Below are 9,204 nucleotides of genomic sequence, written 5' to 3'. Positions count from 1 at the left end.
TCTCTGACCACCTCCTGTACCATGTCCCCAGTCTCTGACCACCTCCTGTATAAAAATATTTTTTAAAAACAGTCATTTTCGGTATCGGTGCTGTTTCGGTATCGGTTTTGGTTTTCGGCCTAGTGTATTTTTCATTTTCGGTATCGGTTTCGGCACCAAAAAAAAACATTCGGTGCATCCCTAGCTAAGACCATACAGCAGTTTAACAGGGCAGGTTCTACTCAGAACAGGCCTCGCCATGGTCAACCAAAGAAGTTGAGTGCACGTGTGCAGCGTCCTATCCAGAGTTTGTCTTTGGGAAATAGATGTATGAGCAGTGTTGGTCATCTTACTTTAAAAAAGTAATTAGTTAAGTTACAGATTACTTCTCCCAAAAAGTAATTGCGTTAGTAACTCAGTTACTACATTGGAAAAGTAATTAGTTACTCAGCAAAGTAACTGTGACTTTTTATATTCTAAGGGGCGAGTCTACTATTACTGTAAGGGGTGCGTTCCCCCCTGCATGTCTATTTCCCCTCTGTACCCCCCTGCACGTCTGTTCCCCCCCCCCCACACATATATCTGTTCCCCCTCTGTACCCCACTACACCTCTGTCACCCCCCCCCCCACACACACAAATATATCAGTTTCCCCTCTGTACATCTGTCCCCCCCAAACTCACGGATCGGATCGTTCCTCGGATCAGAATCACGGATCGGATAATTTTTTCGGATCAGCCAATAATAATTGGATTTGCAAAAACCTGCAAAAATTCCACCACCATATAGTCCCCACTGTAATATCCACAATCTCCCCCACTGTAATATTCACGTCATCTCCCCCACTGTAATATACATCTCCCCACTGTAATACCCATGTCATCTCCCCCACTGTAATATTGGCCGAGTATGGCTGGGTACAGCTGAGCATGGCTGGGTACGGCTGGGTATCGCCGAGTATGGCTGGGTATTACAGAGTATTGCAGAGTATGGCTGGGTATTACCGAGTATGGCAGAGTATGGCAGGGTATGGCAGAGTATTGTCAGGGTATGGCAGAGTATTGTCACGGTATTGTCAGCGTATTGCAGAGTATTGGCAGGGTATTACAGAGTATTGGCAGGGTATTGCAGGGTATTGCAGAGTATTGGCAGAGTATTGGCAGGGTATTTCAGAGTATTGTCAGGGTATTGCTGAGTATTGCAGAGTATTGGCAGGGTATTGGCAGGGTATTGACAGGGTGTTGCAGGGTATTGGCAGGGTATTGCAGGGTATTGTAGAGTATTGCAGAGTATTGGCAGGGTATTGCAGAGTATTGGCAGGGAATTGCAGAATATTGGCAGGGTATGGATGGATGGCTGTGACTGCAATTGTCACAGAGCAGCACTGTGGGCACTACAGATCCACCCCACAGCGCTGCTGCCATCCGATCTCTCCCCTCCACTGTACAGATGTGTACACAGAGGGCAGAGTGGAACCGGCGTCATCATGATGCCGGTTTGTTTACAAGTGATCACTCCGTCATTTGACGGAGCAATCACATTGTAAACGGCCGGCGGGTGCACCAAGATGGCGGAGCGCTCAGCGGATCGCTGTGGGTGCGCCCCTAGTGGCGGTAGATGCAAGGAATGGGAATGGCGTTACCATGAGGGGAAGAGTAATCAGTTAGATTACTCATCACCCTCTAAAGTAACGGCGTTAAGTAACGCCGTTTACTTTAACCCCGTTAGTTACATCACTGTGTATGAGTGCTGCCAGCATTGCTGAAGAGGTTGAAGGAGTTGGGGGTCAGCCAGTCAGTGCTCAGACCATACGCCACACATTGCATCAAATTGGTCTGCATGGCTGTCATCCCAGAAGGAAGCCTCTTCTAAAGACGATGTACAAGAAAGCCCGCAAACAGTTTGCTGAAGACAAGCAGACCAAGGAGATGGATTACTGGAACCATGTCCCGTGGTCTGATGAGACCAGGATAAACTTAATTGGTTCAGATGGTGTCAAGTGTGAGGTGGCAACCAGGTGAGGAGTACAAAGACAAGTGTGTCTTGCCTACAGTCAAGCATGGTGGTTGGAGTGTCATGGTCTGGGGCTGCATGAGTGCTGCCGGTGTTCTGCCATATAGTGTCCGCCCATCATATAGTGTCCGGGCTGTACTGCGCATGCGCAGTACGGAGCAGACGAAGCTTCGGAATATCTCCAAAGCTGAACGACGCCTGCGTCGTGAGTGGAGGTGGTAGCCCCACCATCCAAGCGGACATAGGGTTGTGAATATTAGAGGGCCCCTCGTGGGCGAGCTTCGCTCGCCACGCTTGGGGCTTGGCCTCACTGCGCTTGGCTCCTTTATATTCCTACTCTATGTCCACTTGGATACTGGGGATAGAACCTGGACTCACGGCGCAGGCGCCGTTCATCCTCTGCAATTTTCAGAATCTGTGTTGCTGTGTACTGCGCATGCGCAGTACGCAGCGGACACTATCGGATGGAGGACCTTATATGATAGGACACTGGCACTGGGAAGCTACAGATCATCGAGAGAACCATGAATGCCAACATGTACTGTGACATACTGAAGCAGAGCATGATCCCCTCCCTTCGGAGACTGGGCCGCAGGGCAGTGTTCCAACATGGTAATGACCCCATACACACCTCCGAGACGACCACTGCCTTGCTAAAGAAGCTGAGGGTAAAGGTGATGGACTGGCCAAGCATATCTCCAGACCTAAACCCTATTGAGCATCTGTGGGGCATCCTCAAATGGAAGCTGAAGAAGCGCAAGGTCTCTAACATCCACCAGCTCTGTGATGTCGTCATGGAGGAGTGGAAGAGGACTCCAGTGGCAACCTGTGAAGCTCTGGTGAACTCCCTGCCCAAAAGGGTTAAGGCAGTGATGGAAAATAATAGTGGCCAAACAAAATATTGACACTTTGGGCCCAATTTGGACTCACTTTTGTTGTCAGCAGTTTAGACATTAATGGTCGTGTTTTGAGTTATTTTGAGGTTGACAGAAATTTTACACTGTAATACAAGCTGTACACTCACTACTTTACATTGTAGGAAAGTGTCATTTCTTCAGTGTTGTTACATGAAAAGATATCAAATATTTACAAAAATGTGAAGGGTGTACTCATTTTTGTGAGATACTGTATATGTTTACATATAAGGTACACTATATTAACAAAAGTATTGGGACTCTACATGCCTTTACATGCACATGAACGTCTTTATAGCATGTGTTTACCTTTGTACGTGTATATATGTGGGGGTGGGGGCCTCAATTTTTTTGGGGGGGGGGGTGTAATTTAATGTGCTTGGGTGTTATTTATTTATTTTGCTTAAATTTTTTTATGACATAGCTTGACAAATTTGCTTTGAATCTTGGAGCTTAAGGCTCCATGCACACTGGAGCTGATAAACTGCAGTTTATTGGAGTCTGGGCGTTTTTTGTAAAAGCCCATAAACTCCACTCTATGTTAGCCTATGTGTCCATGCACACATGGACGTTTTTCAGCTTTAATGAGCAGTGGAGTTTATGGGCTTTTTTCTGAACGCCAGAAATTTGCGTTTAAAGTGCCGTTTTTCACTGCCAAAAAACGACAAACGCTGATAAACGCTCATAAACGCTTATAAACGCTCATAAACGCACTTTAATTAGTGTTCGGCATTCTATTTTTTCAATGCATTGTGGGAGTTTGGAATGTACTGTGGGATTTTTGGAGTGTCCTCTGTGTATTTTTATTGAAAACGCCCATAAACGCTAACGCTAATAAACGCTCATAAATGCTAGTACAAAGCGCTGTTAAAAGCAAGTTTTTCAACCAGCGTTTTCTGCCAGCAATCTGGCGTCCAGAAAAAGCTTTTTTGAGCTTCAGTGTGCATGGAGCCAAAAAGTTAGGAGCCAGTTTCTTTTAAGTAACAGATCTTATGGGTAGAACATGTAATATGTTCCCGTAAGTGAACATATCATTCAACCCTTTCCTGCCAGAGCTGGTTTTGTGGGTTTTTTTGCACACGTTTAAAAAATCATTTTAGGCCTGAAGATTACGTAAAACCCCCAAACATGATATCTTTTCTGAAAGCAGACACCCTAAAGAATAAAATAGTGGTAGTTCCAACTTTTATGCCACACGATATTACATCAAAAGCAAAATTTCAGTGGGGGGGGTGGGGGTGGCATTTGAAGGGGTTGGGGGTCTGTCAGTGGAGGGAGGGGGTAGTATTTGTTGGTCTGTCAGTGGAGGAAGCGGGTGGTATTTGAGGGAGTTAGGGTCTGTCAGGGGGGGGAGGTATTCGGGGGGTTTGGAGTCTGTCAGTGGGGGAGGGGTGGTATTGGGGGGTTGGGAGTCTGTCAATGGGGGAGGGGTGGTATTTGAGGGTGTGGGGGTCTATCAGTGGGGGGAGGGGTGGTATTGGGGCATCTGTCAGTGGAGGTAATGGATTGTATTTGGGGGGATCTGTCAGTGGCGGGAGGGGTAGTATTTAGGGGGGTTGGGGGGGTCTGTCAGTGAGGGTGAGGGAGTGGTATATCGGGGGGTTGGGATGGCCTGTCCATGGGGGGGTGGAGGGTAGGGGAAAGATTGGTAGTTGGTTGGGTGTGTATCAGTGGGGGGCAGGGGTGTAGTTGGGGTATGTCAGTGGGGAGCTGGGGGAAGAGTAGTGGAGGGAGTGGGGGCGGAGATTGGTAGTTGGAGGGGTGGGGTCTATCAGTGGCACCCCTCCCTCCACTGACAGATTCCCAAACCCCTCAAATACCACATCTCCCCCCACTGACAGACCCTGAACTAGGGTTGCCATCTCATCCCTTTAAACCCAAACACATATTAATTACACAGGTTCCGGGGCTAATTTAATGCAAGTAAGGCACCAAGTGAATTCAATTACCCCCTTAATCAGCCACAGAACCTGTGTAATTATTATGTGTTTGGTTTTAAAGGGATGAGGTGGCAACCCTACTCCAACCCTCCAAAATACCACCTCCTCCCTCCACTGACAGACCCCCAACCTTCCCAAATAGCAACCTCTCCCTCCACTAACAGACCCCCAACCCTCCCGAACACCACCCCCACCACCCACTGACAGACCCCCAACCCTCTGAAATACCAACCCCCTCCCCCCACTGACAGATCCCCAACCCTCCCAAATACCACCCCCTTTCTCCCTCCACTGACAGACAGCCAACCACCTCAAATACCACCCCTCCCCCCACCGACAGACCCCCACAGGGGGTGCCTGGCTTCAGTGGAGCCCAGAGAAGACATGCAGGGTCTTTTACACCCTACATGTCTCATTAAAGAGAACCAGTCACCTAAAAAAAAATCACATAGTGTACTTTTGTCTCCTATGTGTTGAAAAAAAATTAACCATTTGCGGACTGCCCACCGTAGATATACTGCAGAAGGGCGGCCACTCTGCACTGGATCATGTACCTATTACATGATTGGCGCACCCTAGAGTTGACACCTCATCCCTTTAAACTCAAACACATATGAATTACACAGGTTCTGTGGGTGAATAAGGTGGTAATTAAACTCACTTGGTCCCTTACCTGTATTAAGTTAACCTCAAAACCTGTGTACTGTAATTCACATGTGTTCGGTTTTAAAGGGATGAGATGGCCACCCTAGCACACCCGCAGGCCTCTGCCACCCCGCCTGTGCTGCGAATGGCTGCAGCACCAACCAATCAGGGAGTGCTGTCCGCTGATTGGTCGCCGGCACCCAACAATCGTCTCTGAACATTACCGAAGAGAGCCCTGTGTATATAAACAAACACAGGACTCTCTTCTGACAGCAGCAATGTGCTGTTTTTTTCTTCCTGAAAAGCACATTGCTTAGTAAAAACAGCACACACAGTACACAGTAACACACGTTGGACACATAATTAACCCTTTAATTGCCTCTGATGTTAACCCCTTCCCTGGCAATGTCATTAGTACAGTGACAGTGCATATTCTTAGGGCTGATCATTGTATTGGTGTCACTGGTTCCCAAAAAAGTGTCAGTTAGTGTCTGATTCTCACAGTCCCACTATAAGTCACTGATCACCGCCATTACTAGTAAAAAATAAAAATAAATCCATAAATAAATCCCATGGTGTGTAGATGCTATAACTTTTGCACAAACCAATCAATGTACGCTTTTTGAGATTTTTTTTCTGACAAAAATATGTAGCAGGATACATATTGGCCTAAATTGATGAAGAGATTAGATTTTTTTTAAAAACTTTATTGGATGTTTTATAGCAGAAAGTAAAAAATGGTGCTGTTTTTTTTTAAGAATTCTCTTTTTGTGTTTATAGAGCAAAAATAAAAATGCAGTAGTGCTTGAATACTACCAGAAGAAAGCTCTATTTGTGGGGTGGGGAAACATAAATTTCATTAGACGGCGCAATTGTCACTTAAATGCAGGGCCATATCGCACACAAACAAATAAAGTTACACCCAAGCATATAACCCCCCCAAAAAAAATTTAATGCTCCCGCACCTCCACATATACACACATATGAACGTAAACACCAGTGTTGGGGGCGCCTACGCTTGAAAATGTTTATTGTGACATATCGACACGCACGCCAGGGTGAGAACAATAATTATAGCACCAGACCTCCTCTGTAACTCTAATGTAGCGTACACACGACCGAACGTTCCAGCAGACTAGGTCCGATGGAATCAGTCCGGACAATGCGATCGTGTGTGGGCTAATCCGATCGTTTTTCATTAAAAAAATCCGGCGGTCCTAGAATCATGGTTCAAATCTATCCAATGGACTCAATTCCTATCGGGAAAACCATTCGTCGGTATGCTGGTCTGACGGACCAAATACGACACAAGGGCAGCTATTGGCTACTGGCTATTGAACTTCCTTATTTAGTCCCGTCTTACGTCATCACTTTCAAAATGAACGGACTTTCAAACGGACTTAGTCCGTTCGTGTGTGGGCAAGTCCGTTTGTTGGGAAGGTCCATCGGAACTCCGCCAAAAGTCCGTCGGGAAGACCACCAGACCTAGTCTGCCGGAAAAGTCCAGTCATGTGTACGCGGTATAAGTTGATCACCTATAGGGAGCTATTGAAGCATCGTTTATAGAAAATATAGGGTACTGAAGTTTGGCACCATTTCATGGGCAAACACAAATGTAAGGTTTCACATGTTGGGTATCTATTTACTCGGTGCAACCTCTTTTATTTTTTAGAAAAATGTGGGTAATTTCTTGCATTTCTTTGCCCTAAAATTCACTTTAGTGTATTTTTTACTGAAATTTTGCATTTGCGAGACTTTTGTGGCAATATTGGGTAACATATAAAATTGGAACAATCACTATTTCATTCTATAGGGCAGGGGTAGGCAACCTCGGCACTCCAGCTCTTTTGAAACTACAAATCCCATCATGCCTCTGCATAGCTTCCAACTGTCCCTGATTTCGAGGGACTTTCCCTGGAGCAATGTCCCCCTTTCCTCCTTATTTTGGTCTGATCTATAGAGTTGTATATAAAATGCACTTTTTATCTTTCAAAAAGTGTTTCCCAGTGCTAAACCTTTCATCCAAATTCTAAATTGCTGCATTTGTAAATTCTAAAAACCAATATAAAGGAATAATAGTAGTAAAACAAAAGCCCTTGTAGATTTAATAATCCTTTTTTTGGGGGTTAATTCTCCTTTTAAGGGGTGTGGTAGGGGGTGTGTCCTATGCCTACATACATTTGCTAGTAGGTGTCCCTCATTCCCATCTCAAAATGTTGGGAGGTGTACCTCTGCCTCTAGGAGTCATACCAGTGATTGTCAGGGTCTTGCAATGTCTCATGAGACTTGTAGTTTCACCACATCCGGAGGGCCGAGGTTGTCTACCCCTGCTCTAGGGTGTTCGCTTTCAGAAAATATATATTGTTTTGGAGGTTTTACCTTCAGGCCTAAAATCATTTTTTAACCACTTGACCACTTGACCACTAAAACCCCCTTCCAAACCAGACCAATTTTCAGCTCTCGGTGCTTTCACATTTTTAATGACAATTACTCAGTCATGCAACACTGTACCCATCTGAAATTTGTGTGCTTTTTTTTTCACATAAATAGAGTTTTTTTTTGGTAGTATTTAATCACTGCTGTTTTTTTTTTTTTTTTGCGATATAAAAGAAAAAAGACATTTTGTAAAAAAATGCATTTTTCTTAGTTTCTGTTGTAAAATTGTGCACATTAGTAATTTTTCTTCATAAGTTTTGGCCAAAATTAATACTGCTACAGATCTTTGGTAAAAATAACCCAAATCGGTTTATATTATTTGGCCTTTGTGAAAGTTATAGCGTCCACAAGCTACGATGCCAATCTCTAAAAATGTATCACACCTGAAGTACTGACGGTCTCATCTCATTTTTTTGAGATATGGGAGAGGAGAGAGGGCTTGATCTGCACCAACTTCCTCCCACCCCTAGCCCTCTGTGTCTGCCCATACTCCAATCCCCGACTCTGTGCCACAGAAAAGGAAAGTGGAGGCCAGAAATTTGAAGTCCAGCAGCCTCAGCTACTTCTGGATGAGAGGTGCTGACTGCCAAGGGGTGAGTGAGCTTACCATCCAACCCTATCTGTGACTGAAGTCTCCGCTCTTCTTTCTCCTGCTTCCCAGGTAAGGGAAATCGGTGTTCTCAGAGCATCCCTTACATCAGAGTTCTCCTTTACACCAGAGTTCAGATGATTACTGTGGAGAGTGGAGCTCCAGTCTACAGCCAGATACAATCGGGAAACACAGATGTGACAGGAAACATGTCACCCCCACTTCCATGTGTTGTTCCTGATGACTATTGAATTCTTGTTACGTTAAAATTCATTAAACTAAAAAAAAAAAAAGTGGAGCGGAGGTGTTTTGTCACATATGGCAACCCATCACATTTGGCTATCCGCTGGACTGCGCATGTGCGACACTGCCATATGCATTCCAACACCGTGGTGATCTGCGCTTGCACAGAATTTTGTGGCCACACCCCTGAGTCCAGGTTCAAGCCCCACCATCCAAGTGGACATAGAGTTATATTATAATTATGTCAAGCGAATCGAGGCTGTGCCCAAAGCGTGGCGAGCAAATCTAGCCCCGTGGAAAAGTGGCCTTACAACAGTATTGGAAGGCATATATCGGCGTCGCACTCCGGCGGGTAGCAAAATGTGATGGGTCGTCGAATGTGACGAAACAGAGGCTGTCCTGTGGATAGTGGAGCTCCAGCGCCAGCCATTCATTGTTTGTAACAA

The sequence above is a fragment of the Lithobates pipiens genome, unplaced genomic scaffold (genome assembly GCF_037356315.1).
Source record: "Lithobates pipiens isolate NorthernLeopardFrog02 unplaced genomic scaffold, aLitPip1_a1.2 Scaffold_25, whole genome shotgun sequence".
Taxonomy (NCBI): domain Eukaryota; kingdom Metazoa; phylum Chordata; class Amphibia; order Anura; family Ranidae; genus Lithobates; species Lithobates pipiens.
The sequence above is the reverse complement of the archived record's forward strand: the minus strand, read 5'-3'. Positions refer to the sequence as shown.